Source organism: Micropterus salmoides, unplaced genomic scaffold (genome assembly GCF_014851395.1).
Source record: "Micropterus salmoides isolate LMB-PRFRI ecotype aquatic unplaced genomic scaffold, ASM1485139v1 Ms_hic_scaffold_11, whole genome shotgun sequence".
NCBI classification, from domain to species: Eukaryota; Metazoa; Chordata; class Actinopteri; order Centrarchiformes; family Centrarchidae; genus Micropterus; species Micropterus salmoides.
Window position 1 is genome coordinate 32,954,711 of NW_024040152.1, and position 18,110 is coordinate 32,972,820.

Below are 18,110 nucleotides of genomic sequence, written 5' to 3' on the forward strand. Positions count from 1 at the left end.
TGATTGCTTATGTTTACAAAGTGAGGCAGACAAAAACGTAAAAGCAAGACTCAAGACAGGCAAGTAAAATCCAAGTTCAGTTTATGGAAGCCGGAAAAAAAACAGGCAATGGTCAAAACAGGAAATGAATCAGTGCCGGCAAACTTAAACTACAAGGGGCAGGCAGGGACTTCCTGCTGAGCTGCAGCAAGTCTCTGTTCCTGATGATCTGCAGCGACCCCCAGTTCCTGCTGTGCTGCAGCTAAAGCTGTTAACCACCTGTGTACCAAATACATTCTGCGGACAACAATGGTTATATTTTTACTTTTGGATCAAAATTATTGCTAGGGACAATTCAGTATTTGCTGGATATTGGCAAGGACAACTGTCCCTACTAATTTCTCTACCCTTGTGGAAGCCTATAGGGGACTGTGTTAAAATGATAATGCAAACATGAAAAGGAAAATGTAATTGCACAACGGCATTATCATTTTAATTATACTTTCCATTTTCAGTTTAATAGTAAAGTATGTAAATGCAAATTGGATAATTGCATTTCCATTAAATGTTTTACTCAAATAACACAAATGTGTGGAAAAATATAATGCATTATGGAATTACATTCTCATTTTCAACTTTCCACTTCATTTTAATATAGTCCACTAAAGGCTCCCATAGCAAATGCTCCAACTGTAATATATCAAAATAGATTCAGATAAGACCTCCCAGCAGACACAGACTTGTAGGAGGGAGGTCAAGCTTACGGCCAGTGCTGCTCTCCAGCAGAGCTTGTTCCATTAACCCGTGGCAGAATGCAGGCAGTTAAGGAGACAATAGACCGTGTAGCCTAGCACATGGGAAACTCAATACCACCAGGGAGACACAAAGCCATGCATCGATCCAGCAGGAAGCCCAAGACTAAGCTCTACTCCCCTGCACTTGTCACAGTGACAATGTCAGCAGCTGAAAAGGTCTCCTATGGTCCATAAGCCCCTCGATTCGGGTAAGGGAAAAACTCCCCTAAAGAAACCCTTACCAACAAGAAGGGGAAAAAAAGAATAGTAGACTTGGCTCGTGAGACTGCTTACTGCTTACATTTAATCAAATCTGTGTTTTTTAATTCCAGTTATGTCATTTCCATTATACTCTTTTTTAAAATATTTCAAATGTAGTGACAATACTGACAATTGTCTATGAATGTTTGAAAAAAGTGAGACTACATTAAAATTCCCATCACAACTTTCTAAAGCCCAAGTCGAGGTCCTCAAATGTCTTGTTGTGTCTAACCAACAGTTGTTACAATGAACAATGCAAATCCTCACATTAGAGAAAAGATTTTGTCTGTTAAATGGCCTAATCTATGATTATCAAAATAGCTGCAGATTAATATTTTGTTCATCATCGATCAATCTACTATTTTAACTAATTAACTGTTGAGCTCTTATATATATAACACTATTTTAACCCACCTACTAAGCATTTCTTTGTAGTATTCAATCAATAATTCGATTAAACATTCATTGTATTTGTTAAGTATAACTGCTCCCATGACACATTCCTAACTGCTTTATAAACAGTTAATGAATTATTGATAACACAGTATAGTTGTAATAATATAATTATGTTCCTTCAGTAGCCTTAAATGCATATTTAAACAATTTTAAATACACTGTATGTGCAGTAAACACATCTTGTCTCGTGCTTCAGGTCACCATTTCTACATGTCTTCTCATGTTGATAAAAAGTTTAATTCAGGTATACTCTGTGTACTCTATCCATAGTTGGCAGTGTGACTAACAACAACAATAATACAACACAATCTTATGATCTAAGATCTGATGGAAATATACAGACTGACATGGTAAATACATATACAAAGATATAGGTAACAATAATAGTAATACTCCAAGAAAAAACCTGTTTGTCTTCTAGGTTACTAACTACGTTCTGCTCCTCAGTCATTGACCTGAGCTACTAGGTTCTGCTAAACACTTAAACAATATAAGTCCTATTCATGCACTTACACAATACACATACATTCTGTTCTCAGGAGTAGAGGATTTTATGCACCTCTAATGGTTAAAAAAATTAACCGCTATCGTGTCATTACATCACCAAACCCTTTCAGATCCCGGTGAATCAACCTATCTTCAGGATTTAAAAAAAGAACAAAAATACAAAAGGAATACCTGATAGCAATAATCTGTGCCCTGTACGTGGAACGAGATAGAATCCTATTTATTTCCTCATATTTGTCGTATAACAGCATAGCTCAGTACTATTATGTTAGGTCAGAGTGAATCACACCAAAATCTGTGTCCTCTGAGGCAAGGGCACAGTGATGGAATGTGATGGACGAGATGAGAAATAACAAGTGACACAAAGATCTATTTTCTGAGCATACAGAAATTGTATGTGAGCAAGAATACATTGAATATGTGTTATCACTGAACACTGTAGGCACCGTGCGCTCTGTGTTTGCTAAGCAGTGTTTACCCAGTGTAGCTACTTTAAGTATAACAATACTAAATCTTTCCAGAGAATAACCTGCTTGTCATCCCTTCAGTGAGGAGTGAACAATGTTGCAGCACTGAACAGCAACCACGGGGAGTTTATCGGAGTTACCGAAAGTGAACTGAGAGCACCCTCCGAGTCGCAGGAACGCCACAGCTTTTTGAACAGGGGAAGCAGATTGTTTAAATTCTCTCTGTATTTCAAACAGGCAGGCACAATGCTGCCTTTTCTTGACATTCCATTAAAGAGGCTGGTTGCAGCTTCCACGCAGAGGGGAACCGGGCTGTGCTGCAAGAGAGGAGGAAGAAGGGGGAGGAGGAGGAGGAGGAATGATGCAGATGGAGACTTCACTAGATTCATACTGCCATCTAGTGCCAGCGAAGACATCAACAGGTGCTGTCCATGGTGCTGACCATGCACATATAAATAAATCTGATCCATTAGTCCTTTGGGGCCACTCATTATATTTTGTATGCATTAAAGCTAGGATGCAGCTTGAGCAGCCACAGCACAATGATCAGTGTTGTAAACAAATTCACAGAGATGAGTCTAATTGCAGGATGCAATACTAGCTCACAACCGTGTATACAAGGAACACCAACTGCCCTCATACAGCCTGAAAGATCCCTGGTTCACTTTAAGGTCAGGGGCTATGGGCAGTTCAATTCATAGAGACTTTTTTCCATTTGTTGCCTGTGGTGAAGACTTGTGGTGAGTCACAGTAGGTCATTTCATGTCGGGGATTCTATTGGGATCTAATGTTGTTTATTGTAGTATGTGCACTGCATATAGTGTTTGTTAATATAGGAAAACATGGCATACATGTAAAATACACAGAGACACACAGAAAAACTACTCCCTGACCACAGGCTGGAAAGGCCTCTATGACTTGTGTTTTCTTTCTTTTATTTATTAATTTAAGTTTCTCATTATGAATTTGCTCTGCTAAAGTCGAGGCCTGGCAATGGTTGGTCAGTCCAGCACTGTTGCGGGGGTGAAATTAGACATGGATATTTGAGCACTGAACACCTGACCTCTTTTTTGTAGTACACATGTTTGGGTCAAAATTGTACCTTGACCAAGGTACAGCATATCAGTGAAATGTGATCTGGATATTCATGGTACCCAGAGGATAAGTACTAATGTATTTGGTGACCCTTATACTTTTCCTCTAGCACCAACGTCAAAAATTTACTTGTAAACAAAGAATATCAAAATTGAATGCAATTTGATTTACTGATAACATTCATGCTACCCTGAACTCTCTGAGCTTTTGTTTTGCACCACCCTCAGGCCAAAATGTCAACTTTACAAATTACTTTACTTCACTTCTTAAGCTCTAGCAGTTTGGGCAGACATTACATTATTAACTGCTGCATCGCAGGCAAAATCAAATGTTTGTGTAAGGTCTATGAATATGATTCATTTGGTAACAGTGAAGAAAAGGAGCGCTCTGATTCTAGCCAGGCTATTAAGATTGAAGGATAGGGGTGGCAATATTATATACTCAATGGATATTTATTGTTAAGAAATCCCATATGAGGACCTAAAGACCTAAAACCACAATGTGTTAGTTTGTCTTTCAATATTTTCAGACTTACCCACTCTGTCTGTGGCACTTACATAGACCACAAGCCAATTGGTTCTTAAAAATAGATCGCATAAATTAACAGGCTCAGTTATTTCCTAAAACAGCTGGCCACTGCAGTTTTTAGCAAACGTTACAACAGGAGGAAATAGTGCATTTGTTTGGGACTATTTTCAGTGGCGCATTTGGCACATTTGATGCTCTAATGAATATCTGGGGCAGCAGGTCGGTGTATGTGAGACTGAGTTAAAAGAAACTACAGTGTGTCTGTTCATGGTAATGAAGGAACATGTCACCCAGTGCACCAGCGTGGCTCGTTGATGTGTTTTTAATAGTTTTTGGACAACAATGTAGCTCTATGTCACAGAGGAAAAAGATATTTTAGGCTTTGGATTCACACACACCATACTTATTAGTAGGATCAATTCATTATTGGTTTGGCTGTTTTCATGAGGTTTGTTGACAGTATAAATAATTTAACCTTACTTTCATGTTAGCAAGATTTATTTTCAAAGGAAATGTAATATAAAGTGCAGACTTATGAGGGGGAGGAAAAGAAATACTGGTGATGTCAGACAGATCTAAAAAAGGAGCCGATCTTGCTCTTGAGTTCACATCCAAAAGACAAAGCTTTGTGTATAAAAAGCTTGGCAAAGTGCAGCAGACTCTAATGAGAAAGCATAAAGTACAGTACATGTTCTTGATAATGTCATTTTAGCAACATTTTACTTGCCTTTGTTAGCTTGAAATATGTTTTAATGTATTAAAATATGTATGGAAGCTGCATTCATACCCACTAATATTTGGTCTAGCAAAACTAAAGCAGGAGTCACCGGGATTACTGAACCAAACTGTTCACTTAAGAATTCCAAAATCTTATCCAAGAATGTTCTGATAAAGGAACAGTCCCATATAAACATTTGGAAAGTTCACTTCCAATTGGCGCAAATTATTATTTTGTGTATTCTGTTGAAATGTTCAACCATTTCTCATCGTGAAAGTGATAACCTTGCTAACCTTAGACAAATTTTATTAGTCTCAAATTTGTTGGATTTTAATGTGCCGTGATGATCTAAAGCTATCTGACTGTATCTTTTTGCAATGAAAATATGCCAGTTTCATAATTTTGTATATTGGTGTGATTTATCAGCACATAGCCTTTATCAGTGCCTGTCCAGGGTCTCACATTTCAGAAATAGATCACAGCAGTTCAGTCATTCAGTGATCCATGGCAGAGGCATCACCATCACCACCACCCCCCCCCTCCACCTCCGCACACAACACACACACACACACACACATCACCATCAGTCTTTTTGACTGGAGGGCCTGTGTTTTTCTGAGGTCATGGAAGATCAATGTTGACTCCATGGCGTAATCATCTGAGGAATAAGATTAGCATATCTTAGCGCCGATTGAGTTGTCTCACTGGCTGCGGTGGGGAGGGGTGATTAAGGATTGATTGTCCCAGCAGGAGCAGTTGTGAAATTCAGGAGACAAAGACGGAGAACGGAGGGAAAACGGAGCAGAAAGACAAAAAGAGGAGAAATACTTTGATTCACTTTGAATGTGGCAGATGAAACATTTTTTATCCACAATTCCAAAACTATTCTTACTCATAATTATGTAAAAGCTTTAGTTCTTTATAACTTTATAACATTTGTTAATGAGAAGTCTGACACGCAAGAAACATGAGCAGGACAGTTTGTGCAGTAACTTTTTTTTTTTTCTCTTTCCAATCACTTTCTCTACCTGAGGGCGTTTACAACCTGTCCGCTCGTTTGTCCGCTCGTTTGTCTGTATTTTGCTGTTTTGTTTGGAACACTTGTCTTTTTAGCAATTTTAAAACATTTTGTTTTAATCAGCGCTCAGTCAAATTAGACAGGAACTCAAGTACTGTACTCTTACTTTACTTGGGGATTTAAATTTTATTTTTAAAATATTGGACTTCTCACTGCATTGCATTTATTTGACAGCTTTAGTTTAGTTAGTTATTACAAAAAAAGTTTTAAAAAATGTATAATAATAAAATGAAAGTAACACATTCTCTAGCAAAGCAAGCAGTGGGTGGAACACTGCCAGCACAATCATACACAATTTAGCACTTGCATCGTGCTGACGTAGTTCCCAACTTGTACTTTTGTAAGTATTGTATGAAAAGCTGCTAGGGCCACATTTGGTCATCTAAACCTTCCCCTAACAATGTTTTCTTTCAACCTCTTAAGATATTCCTCAAAATCATATCCATCTTACCAGAACATTTAATAACTCTTCTGAAGCTTTTATCCACATCACATGATCTTCACGAGTAGCTGGAGTTTACCAGTTGTCACGGAATGGTAGATATAAATAATAGATAATAAAAATTGCCAATTGTCAGTTTGGTTTATTCAAAGTGAGTACAGTCTCAGATATAGAGCCACAAATGGACTGTATGAACACATCTTACATGTGAATTCTATTTAAGGTTGGATGTATCCTGCACTGTAGCTTGCTTTACTTACTTTAAGCTTAGGTGCAAACAACAAATTCTCTACAAACGTGTTCCACTGATTAGTCTTCATTGTCTGTGTGTTTGTTCATAAATAAATTCCAACCTCTGACTAACTGTCACAGGGGACAACTAAAGACCCATCCATGTCCTGTGCCAGGTTGTTTTCAGAGAATAAGAATAAGAGCTCATTAATGTGTCTGTTTGAGTAGTTGTGAATATCATTAAGAAGTCCTCTACTCCACCTCTAAGTGCATTTTGTGGCTCTCCAGTGGGGTAAGGTTACATCACATTTATTTATTGTGGCTATTACCTGCGTATTCACATCCAGATACCGTTACATTTGGCTCAGATCATGAGAGTGTGACTGACAGATGCCAGCAGTGATTAGATCCAGCGGATTAAGGTGGATGCTCGCTGCCTGAAATACACCTCTGCAACTCTCAGATGTCAGCCATGAAATGAGACAGACACTCCAAATGAGGGAACAGCTCAGGCTAATATCCCATTACAAATGCTGTTTACTCCGGGTGTCTGGATTTAGCCTGGCTGCCCGTGACTGTGTCTGACCAGACTGTGAGTTGGAAAGAAGGAGCACTGCCAGAATAATTTCTCTTGAAACCTAAAGAGACATTCCCAACATTAGCAGCAGAATGCTCCATATCTTAGCCAGCCAATTCCCTGTCAGTCATGTCTGAAATCTTTCCCCTAACGCGGGCTGAGCGCGAGAGTGGCGCCTCCTATTGCTGGGGAGTGGCAAAGTGCCACAGAGGCTCATCTCGCAGCCAAAACACAGCAGATAACATTAATTAGTGAGTCCTTTGTCCTTGTGTTTTTGGATGGCTTCCTCTCCTTTATGATGAAAGTAAAAACTCTCCAACTGAGTTCATCATTAAGAGAATATCACACTTTTGGATGTCAACATGAGGGCAAACTGTCTCTGAGTGCACATTGATTACTGCCCACGAAAAATGTTTTTCCCTTCCACTGACAACCTGGGACATCACCATCCCCATGCTGCACCTGAGCACTATGTTCAGACATTCACAGTATAATAGTGTATGATTGTGAAGTAATTACAGTGCAGCTTCAAAACAGGATGCCATCACAATTATGAAAGCTTGTCTGCTTGCTAGAAGTTGACAATCACAGGAGTAAAATCAACATTTTAATAATTTTAAGCACTATATTTACCGTTCGAGTTGACAAACAAAGCTCCAATCAGTTTCAGACAATTGTGACGGAAAACTAACTCTAACTTGCTGGAATTTTCTGGAGATAGTAAGCCACCAGTTTGGTTGCTCCAATATGTAGTAGTTTCAGGAGATGCTCTCTAAACATGATCATTTTGCAGTGGACAAAAAACAAATAAAACTAGTCTTTAATAAAGAGAACTATAATAAAACGTATACAATTTTTCATCGTGGGATAAAAGGGGGGCGAATGGACAAATGACCTTTTACTGTCTTGGTGAAAAGTCTGATTCAACACCCTCCATGCCTAGCTCTTGATTAGTAACAGTATCCTGCACCGTCATAAAATAACTCTTGTTGAGAAGTTTTTTTAGCTGCTTGACCTGTTAATGAGAAGCATCTTGCATTACGAAAGTTATGTCTCTGTCAGAAATATCATCTGATGTTACTGGCTTTATGGACTGAAACAACAGAACAGCTGGGACAAACTACAAAAACATGCAGGCCAGTCCGCCAACATTTATAAAAAGGCAAGCTAATCTAACTTTATCAAGTGCTGTGGAAATGGATGTAAAGTTAATGTAACTTTCAGTCGGCTGAGTTTCTTGTCGCTATTGAAAGGACTGAGTACGTTACAGGATTAATGTCGACAGTCGACCAAATAAATGTTCCTCCTCTAAGAAATATCACTGTGAGAGCTGACATTTTAGCTTCTTATACTATGGCACATCTTCACCATCTTCATCTTCAATGTGTGGAAATAAAACCAGTCACAGCTCTTACACAATCACTCCACCCTCATCATCAGGCCAATTTAAAAAAAAATCTATTCACCTGTAAAACCTCCGTCTTCAAATGATATCCCGGGATGGAGGATACTACTGACTGAAGCGAGCACTTTGGCTACAGCTTGTGACTGAAATATGACACCTTGACATGTGGAGCCGGCACTGATCGAACCCCTGCCAGTGCTTTTCTGACAATGATTTCATTTTGTTAAAGTTCAGGAGCAAACACTGGAAATGTAGTCTTTTTTTATTTTAAGTCATAAAACAATGATAAAAATCACTGTCAGGACCTTAACTTCAGAAATATCTGTATCAAGGTTCAAAAGTGGTTTTGATGAGTCCCGGTGGACAGAGGAGGTTGTCCGTGAGGTCCAGCGTTTCTCTCCTCCTCTGTGTTTGTTGTCTCTGCTGCTGTTATTCTCTGTGCAGCGGTATGATAAGCTGCTGGGCGCTGATCTACACCTAGCCTCTGTGTTCATGCTGTTTGTTTTTGATTGTGAGTCAGCACCGCTGCAAGGACAAGACAAATGTACAGCTCTGACCTGTTTGACCTCTCAGATCAGTGCTTCCTGCCCACTTCCCCTCACTCCTCCTGAGCTTTTTGGCTTACACTGTAAACACTTCTTCTGATTGGATGTTTTTTTTCCTTGTCTCCTGTCTGACTTATTGATGAAGTAGTGTGGCCCGTGCTGTGATTCCTTTTTTCCTTTTTGGAATTACCTATACCGACACAGTTTGAGTACATAAGCTACTGCACACATGTACAGAGAGTACTACAAACTTTTTTATTTTTCTCATGAGGGTTTAATATGAAATTGTATCTTGTGTTGTCATGATAGCAGACTGAGACAATGCAGACACCCTGTCCTCATTTCTTCTTTCAGTTCTTGTGGTTATTTTTTATTGCCTTCATTTTCTCTCATGTCTGGTTTCATCATATTTTATTAAATATGAAATATGTTGATTGTTTTTTTTCTGTTTTGAATTATGAATGTGGTTGTACTGTTTCTTGAAGTTGTCATTTGCTATTAGAAGGACTTGCATTTCTTCTGCATTGCATGCTTACATGCCCCACATTTGGATGGACCTGTAAAATGGGGACTGTCCACTTCGTGTCCAGACCTGCTGTGGTCCTGACCCAAGACCCATTAGGATCCTAAGTCAAAGCTTGTGAAATACCAACACTAAATTTTATCAGATACCTTCATTTGAGTTGTTTTTTTACGAAAACGTAGAAACTTATTTAATGTTTTTTTAAATTTACATTACAGTACATTTACTCGCTTTTATCCAAAGCAACTTACATTTGAGGAACAAAGAGCTGACAGAAACATCTAAAAAAAAAAACAATTGTCCAAGGACTTTGCCTGAATAAAATAGTCTAAAATTAACAACATTATGATTTAATCAGTGTTCAACGTTAGGCGCTTCAAACCCATTTCATTGAGTACCAAAAAAGTATTGAGGTTCAACACCCGGCCCTGGTGAACGGCCATTTGATGCTGGCAACTCCTTTTTCCCCTTTAAAAGAATACTCCAAAGATTTAGCACCTTACATCTATAACACTGGATATCAGCATCATGGTGGACAGTATTTTGTTTTTTTCTTAAATGGATCAAGCAGAACCAGATATATCTTTTTTTTAAATGTATTTTTATTCCTTGTCAAAACATTACACACTGTGCAACCTATGACTTCACACAGCTCCCTATGACGGGAGATGGAAAAGGCTTTATACAACTAATTTTCCCGAGTTTCCCTTTAACTCTCTCAGTTTTCCCTATTTACCAAAATGTATATTTTCTGGCTCATAATATGAAATGTGTTATTCTTGTGGTATTACTTTGTGATGTCTAAAGTTTAAACGTGCTGCTCAATTGGATCGTTTGTTTAAAGGATAAAGGTGGTTAATATCTTTCTGTCAATAAATTATATGTAAACACCAAAACCCACAATGTGTTGTCGCTCAATGCTTCCTGACTTCCCTGTCTGTGGCTGTCAGCCCTAAACCCATAGGTTTCTACTGAAGACAAACATTTTAAAAACATCTCATGAATATATAGTTTCAATCCATTTATTGGTTTTCGTCTTTTTATGGGATTTGTTGATAATAAGAACAACAAATTTTCAGCCGTTTTCTTTTATATCTAATGAAGGTGTATGACCAAAATGTAGCTGCTTCCGATAAATGCAGTAGTCCACAAGTTTTTAATAAAATACAAATGTATAAGCCTTAAATGAGCCAGTGTATCTTCCCCACAGATTGTTTAGAACAGCACTAACTGTGGGCCAGCAGAGTGAAGTCAGGCCTTTTTGCATCATTAACAGTGTAAGCAGAGGCGAACCATCACAGTGGAGCTATACATCTTTGACTTATGTGGTAAAAACGTTACAAATGAAAAACTCCATTCAGAACCACGGGTTGTCCATTTAAATGGCTGACTCAAATACATACAATTAAACATTTAAGCAACACCATGTCTCTTTTCTCTGTGCAGCAGTCAATAATGGGTGAATCAGACGCTGAAATGGAGGGGTGGGAACGGCTGACAGCATGGGAATGTCGCTCCGTTTTAGCCTTTAGATCAGCCAGCATGTAACACAAAGTGACAGGCAAAGCCGACTCCAAAAATCAAAGCCTCCTTTAGCTTCCACATTCTGCGAATGGAACTATTTGAGTGGCTTAGAAAAACTTCAAAGCCGGGGAGAAGGGGACTTTTTTAATTTCAGATAAGGCCCCGGAGCTGAATGTGAACTGCTGGAATTGTAGAAGTTCACATCTTAATCGACGTGACCAGCTGAATTGAGGAGCGAAAAACTCATCTTCCGAGTCCTGTTTTTCTTTCTCTCTCCTGCAATTTTTTTTTTGGGGGGGGGGGCTTTTTTTTTTCTTCTCTAAATTTGTATAATCGAAAGATGTTGGCAAACCTCAGTGGGTAGAGAGAGACTGAGAGAGCGAGTGTGTATTGATTTAAAAAGAGCTTTGGTTAGTGCAAAATACATTTACTTAGTTAAGCTGCAGTAGTATCATCAGCTCCATTGATTTCAGTGCGATGCTGTTGTCATTATCAAGCCAAGATAATCTCTCTTAAGTCGTCCTTCCTGCATGAGCAGTGAAGTCAGTAGCTTTCAATGTATTAGGCTATTGACTCCAGCTTGTTCTGCTGTCTTCATGTGTGGCTGTGTGTGTGTGCACTGTTTGTTCTAACCCCACATATGTCTTTCCTTGTTTGTACTGAAGGCCCGACTAAAGAACAAAGGCCGCAGTCATACAAACACACACTGTCACATTGTCACGTATATAAATGAGCCCAGTGAAGGGTCTACCATCTATCTAGCTGGTGTGTATACAGACAGGGAAGCAGCTCTGTAGTGGGCTTTTACTTGGGGGAATGGATCTAAGCATCAGCATCCTCTCCTTGTTCTGATCAAAGAGCCGGCTAACAGCATGTCACATATTGTTGTACAGACACGTTACCATGGTAAATGTAGTTCATAACGATCATTTGTTTTTACAGTTGTTTTGCTGTGTTCCTGTTATAAGTGAGACAAACAGTCCTTCCTTGTAGGACTGAAAGGTGGCTGTAAAAATGTGTAATTACTTATAAGAGTTTATAGTTGCTGACAGAGAATGAAGCCTGTGGACAGCTGAAAATGTGTCATTACAAGCTTTTCAATGGTGACTTATTGGCACTGGGGGGGATTGTTTCTTCAAAATTTGACTAAGTATGTTGCTCCTGGTAAATCCCTAAATGTCTGCCAAAACCACGTGTTTGCAGTCATAGATGTAGAGATGAAAAAAAGTCTAAACTAAGCAGATCTACAGCACTAGTGCCGCCAGGACAGTTCCTGTTGAAAAAGTGTTGAGTAAATTAAAAGAAAATAATCTGTTGAAATGACATTTTGGGACAGTAGTCACTGATTGCTGGTATGCATTCTGGATTTTTAAAAGATGGAAATAGAGTAGAGTTTTTAAGCAAAATAACATGAGTGTGGTTGGGTTCTACCGCCTCACATTTTTGCCTTGTGTTACTTTACTTGGTATAAAGAAACGTAGCTGAATTTTCCAAAACTACGCTCTCCACACGAATGAACTTGTGATTTTCCATGTATTATTTTTTCTGTCCTTCCATATTTCTGGTGATATAATTCACTACAGTTCCTTTCTGTTAGCTGATGATTGCTTTGATTTCCTGACTTCTAGATTCTTCTTCCATTATTTTTATTTATTATACAAGCTATTAAAGAGTGTATCTCCTTCACTGTTTTATTTAAATCCCGTTTCTTTTACATGGTAACTTCTCAGTTTTAAGATTTTATAAAAGTGACGTTTTGGTTGGTTATCTATTTTTGATACATTTTCAAAAGCATCTATCTAGTCAAACCTCAACTTGCCCAGTTTTTAAAAGTGTTGTCTTTTAAAGTAGGTTTAAATTTTATGTCCGTTGCGATCTCTCTCATTAATATTAGATCCTTTTGAATATCCTTTGCTTTTCTGACTTTACTCCAGGACATTTTTTATGCTTTATGTTCTTAGTTGTCATTTTAGCAGATAAACATGTTCTAATATTACCCTTTTGTTGAATTTACATTTCTTTCCACTTTGATGCTGAATAGTTGCATAACAAAATGGTGATTGGTTTGATTAAAGCAGCATAGTAATAATCAATTACATTTGGAAGAGCCAGTCCCTCCCATGTAGTTTGGTTGATGTGATATTCTTAAATTTTATATGGTTTTCTTTCTGTCCAGATAAATTTTTAAATCAGTAAATAACGTCAGTTTGACTGACTTGAAATGTATCATAGAAGTAAGCCATTGTGGATTTTTTTTGCTAATTAGCTCTGCTCTCGTGGATTATATATGTTTTACAGTGTTATTTTTACCTCTTCTATTTTACCAGTAACTAGAATATATCTCCCATCCATGTCTGCAACTATTTTCCCAACACGGAATGGAATGTTTTTCAAATTAATATTGCAACTTTTCTTTTTTCTTTTAATCAAATTGTTAAATCCATGCACGTTAAGTGACGCTACTTTAAATTCTGTCATCACTGAAGGGCAAAGCAATTTAGTAATTTAGCATCTGCTCTTTATTTCCTTTCCTGCTGACCATCTCTCTGAGCCAAATCCTGTAACTCCCCTGCGTGGAAACTAAATCAAACAAACAAGGAGCAAAAAAAAGGGAGAATAAAAAGTTTTTTCAACCTGACTTCCATTGGAGCTGCCACTTCCCATGGATTGCTTTTCATTTTCCTTGTATAACAAGTCACATGTATACTGGGGTCCTTAAAAAAGTTGCAGCACAAGTCTGATTACTGTTATTGGTTGAGTCTTCTTTGACCCTTCACCTTGGTGAACTAATTTCCTCTCACATATCACACAGTGTAAGATCATAGATGAAGTTTAAAAAAAGATGCACTTCTCTCTATATGACAATCTTCCTTTTAACTTTTTTACTAACTGAAAAAGGAAAACAAACATTTACACAAACAATTGTCCTTACTCTTTTCTTCTCAACATCCTCCATTTAACAGAAAAAAATCTAAATAAAATGTATTTCCTAGTATAACCCAAACACTGGGAAGAGCACAGGCCATTTGTTATTCAGCATAGAAGAAAAAGCAATAATGTGAGCATATTAGTTGAAATGGGCTGTTGTAAGCCTGAAGAGGAAAAAATTCAGACAATTTAACCATCTTTTGCTGAAAAACAACATCCAATCAATTTTCTCTCTCAGACTAATTTCACCGACTCAGTGATTATGGGCCAAGGATTTTGCTAATTTCCTTTGTGACAACGCTTTGCTTCTTAAGCAAACTAATGGCATGGGCAAGCCGCCATACACGGGCATTAGGCATAGTTAACAATGGGCGAATATTTCCCCACTGTTCATGATGGAGTGAAAGGTGGAATTGAGGGCCGTTCGTTCACGTCTGCGTGGTTCAACCACAGATACGGTGGAAACATAATTTTAATTAGTAAATGTTCATAAAAGATGTTCATGACATGTTCAAACTATAATCCCAAAGTTCCTTTCTCTCTCTTCACCTACAGTTATGTCTTACAATTGAATGAATTTTAAAAAACAATGAATATCTTTTACTAAAGAATAACAGGATTTAACAGGATTTTGCCACAATGTTTGAGAAACTCAGGGTTCCATCCAAAAATAAACTGCACTGCTTTTTACTGACAGACTGTAGAGAGCAGTACAACCCCTGTAGATGGTAGTTTGCCTGTTCATTGACATGTGGTCATGCATTTGTTTTGTTTGTACTTGAGTTTCTAGAAGTTTTTTGCTATATGTGTTGACCATATGCACGTATGAGAAAATGTTAAACATGAGACTAAACATAAAGGGGTAGTGATGGGTAGTGGAATGCCAGCTGCTTTGAATTTGACCATGCTAATTTGTATATGGGCAAATGAGACTGGACTTTGCAAATTTGAGCCCAAACCATGTTGGTCCTGGCCCAATCAGACACCTCCATGGCTAGAAGCTGAGATGCACTACTATGGATAGTCACTAGATATTGGCTTCCAAATATCTCCCAATTTTGCTCTGAAAGTAAATAAGCTGCATGTTTTTTTTCCCCTACAAGACTTAATGGTATCAACAGTTAATTCAAGTTGCGGTCATATAAAATATGTAGCTTTACCATAAAGATAATTTGGTATAATGGTGACTGCACATGATGCAGTCGATAGAAACCTAAGTCTGTTTAAGTTCCAAAAAAAAAGCATTTTTAGAAAAAGTCAGTTTGTGTGATGATGCACAATCTGATATGTCAACATTTATTTTCTATGGTATTTTATGCCTTGAGTGTAAATAAAGCAGTTGTGACCTGTATGTTGTTGTTTGCAAATTTATTTATTAGATAGTGAGGGTGAAAATACAATAAGCATAACAAGCCTGACTTTGGCCCAAAAGAGCACCCGTACTTATTGCAACCCACGACCTCCTGCTAAAAACTAGTACATAAATGACATGTGGAGTAGTCAATTGTAACTATGCCATATGCTGTGCAGCTGCTGGTTCTGCCTGTGACTGATGTAAATTGTGCTTCCACCGTTTACTGTATCCTGCAGTGTGATCATGTCACTAGGCTTATCTGCCAGTGAGTATAAGTATGGGTAACTCAGTAAGGGCCACTTTGTCAGACCAATATGAAGGATGCATATTTGCAAATGAAATCTAGTTTGGGGCAGATGTTGAAGTATTATTACCCCAAAATACAAACAGTCTTTATGTGGGGAGTTTTCTGGGATTGCCGCCGTGTTCTGCCTCGCCTGCGGCTGCTTAGCTTGTTTCATTATGTCAAAGTGTAGCAAAACAACCCTGTAGCAGTCATAATCCTGTAGTCTGTGGCAGTCTTTGGAAAACTCCAAAGAAAATTTCCTTCCTGTGGTTTCAAAGACGGGCTTTCACACTTCAGAGATGGCTGACTTAGTGGCTGCAGGCTAGCGCCAGGAACCCGCATAGCATCCACACTACAGAGGAGAAATAATGCAGTCCTCTGGACGGACCGCAAACATTTTTGCTTTGGAGCTGCAGCATGAGACACAGGGGGAAGTTCTTTAACCTTGATGTAACCGCCTAGAGTGACAGAGCTTCTCACATTTCTCTATAGTGAATTGTAGATTATTCTGCATTCTGATGTTTTCCAAAGGCTGTATAACCGTCAGAAGTATACGCTGCAAGAGATTCTGCTTCTTTCGTCGTATTCAGGAAGACTTAAGTGGTGTAGGCTGAAGCTTGTCACAGAACTACTTATTGTCAGTATCTGAGATGCAGAATTATGAAAATGATAGCCATGTAAGCATGTGATTGCTTATTTGCAGAGCATCCCACTAGCTTTCACAAGTGTAATTATAATTCAATGTATGTACAGTACACACACACATATGCACACCCACACACACAGGCATACCACCATCAGCTCTTATTTCTCTGCAGCTCATGGTGCCTCTCAATCCCCCTCACACTCTGTGAAGCTCAGCAGTCTACACTCTGCGTCCTCCTAGACTCACTCAACCTGTTAATCTATCCCATCACTAATTGTCTTCTGGCCTAGTTGATGTTCAGCATGCATCTTGATCACATTTCTATGTGTTACTGGGGCCTTTACTTCCACTTAGACCAACAGGTGAAAAGAGAATTCTTGTATACTTAATTAAAGCACACAGTTACTATATGGACTGATGGTGCTGCTGCTGTCGCATGTGTCCCCGCATCATTTTGTGAATACAGATAAACCCTGGCTTTGAGGCAGCACATTTCATACACAGATTAGCCTTCAGCACAACACATCTAATGGCTGAGTGCATTTCTCTCGACCCGTCATCAAACTAATTCTCTGGTGAAGGTAAAAAATCAAGCTGTCACACTAAAATGCCTTCATGTCGTCTCTCTAAAGAAAAAGTATTTTTGATTGAAAAGGATGATTTATTACCACATGCCACTGTGGTAGAAGAACAATTTATACTGCACTTTGTTCAACAAATGGCTCTCTAATAGGCTGTAACTTTGCTCACAATCAGGATGAAATCATGAATCACAAACTGGGGAGCAGGCGTGTGCCTGTGTTACCCTGTTCAGGATTGTGACCTACACACAGGACAGGACAGACAAACAAGAACCTCATCCGCACCTACGGACATTTTAGAGTGTCCAATTGACTAAATCTGGATGTCAAGTAAACTAAAGGGAAAGTTAAATAGTTTGGGAAATGCGCTTATTTGCTTTCCTGCCAAGAGTTAAATAAGAAAATTGATCCTGATGGCTATTAGCTTAGCTTAGCTTAGCTTAGCATAAAGACTGTAAACAAGGGGAAAGAGCTGGTCTTTGTGCAAAGTTCAAAAATATACCTAAAAACACCTCTAACGCGTACCAATCACCACACTGTATCATGTTTGTTTAATCCATAGAAATGTAAACCACGTGACCATTTGGGGTGACATGTTGAAACTATTTCGTAACTAAACAAATTTTATCCATGCTGGTCGCCTAGCAACCTCACAGTGTTGACAAGACTCACAACATCAGCATCCCCAGCTGTTGTTCACCAAGAAATTGTGTTAGTGTCATAATACAGCACATAACCCGCCACCCAGAAAGACACAAATTGTCCTTCCTTTCTGTAAATCAGTTTCAGTCACATTTTCTGTGGTAAGTCAGACATCAGAAAGATAGTTTTAAACAATTTTCAATACAACCACTTTTCCAAAACATTTGGCACGCTGTGTGAAATGTAAATAGAAACAAAATGTGATGATGTGCAAACCATTGAAACCCCGTATTTAACTGAAAACGGCACAAAGACAACTCATCAGATTTTTGTAACTGAAAAGTTTTTTTGTTTTTGGAGAATGATAGACCCCTTTTGAATTTGATGCCAGCAACACGTTTCAAAACATTTGGGGGATTAAAATTCTCCTTAGGGCCACCCCTGTTGATACAGTAAATTTGATGTTGGGTCCCAGGAAACCAGCTACTTGCAAGACCCTGTGATCTGTGACTGCAGCCCTTAAGTTGATGTATTTGGACAGAG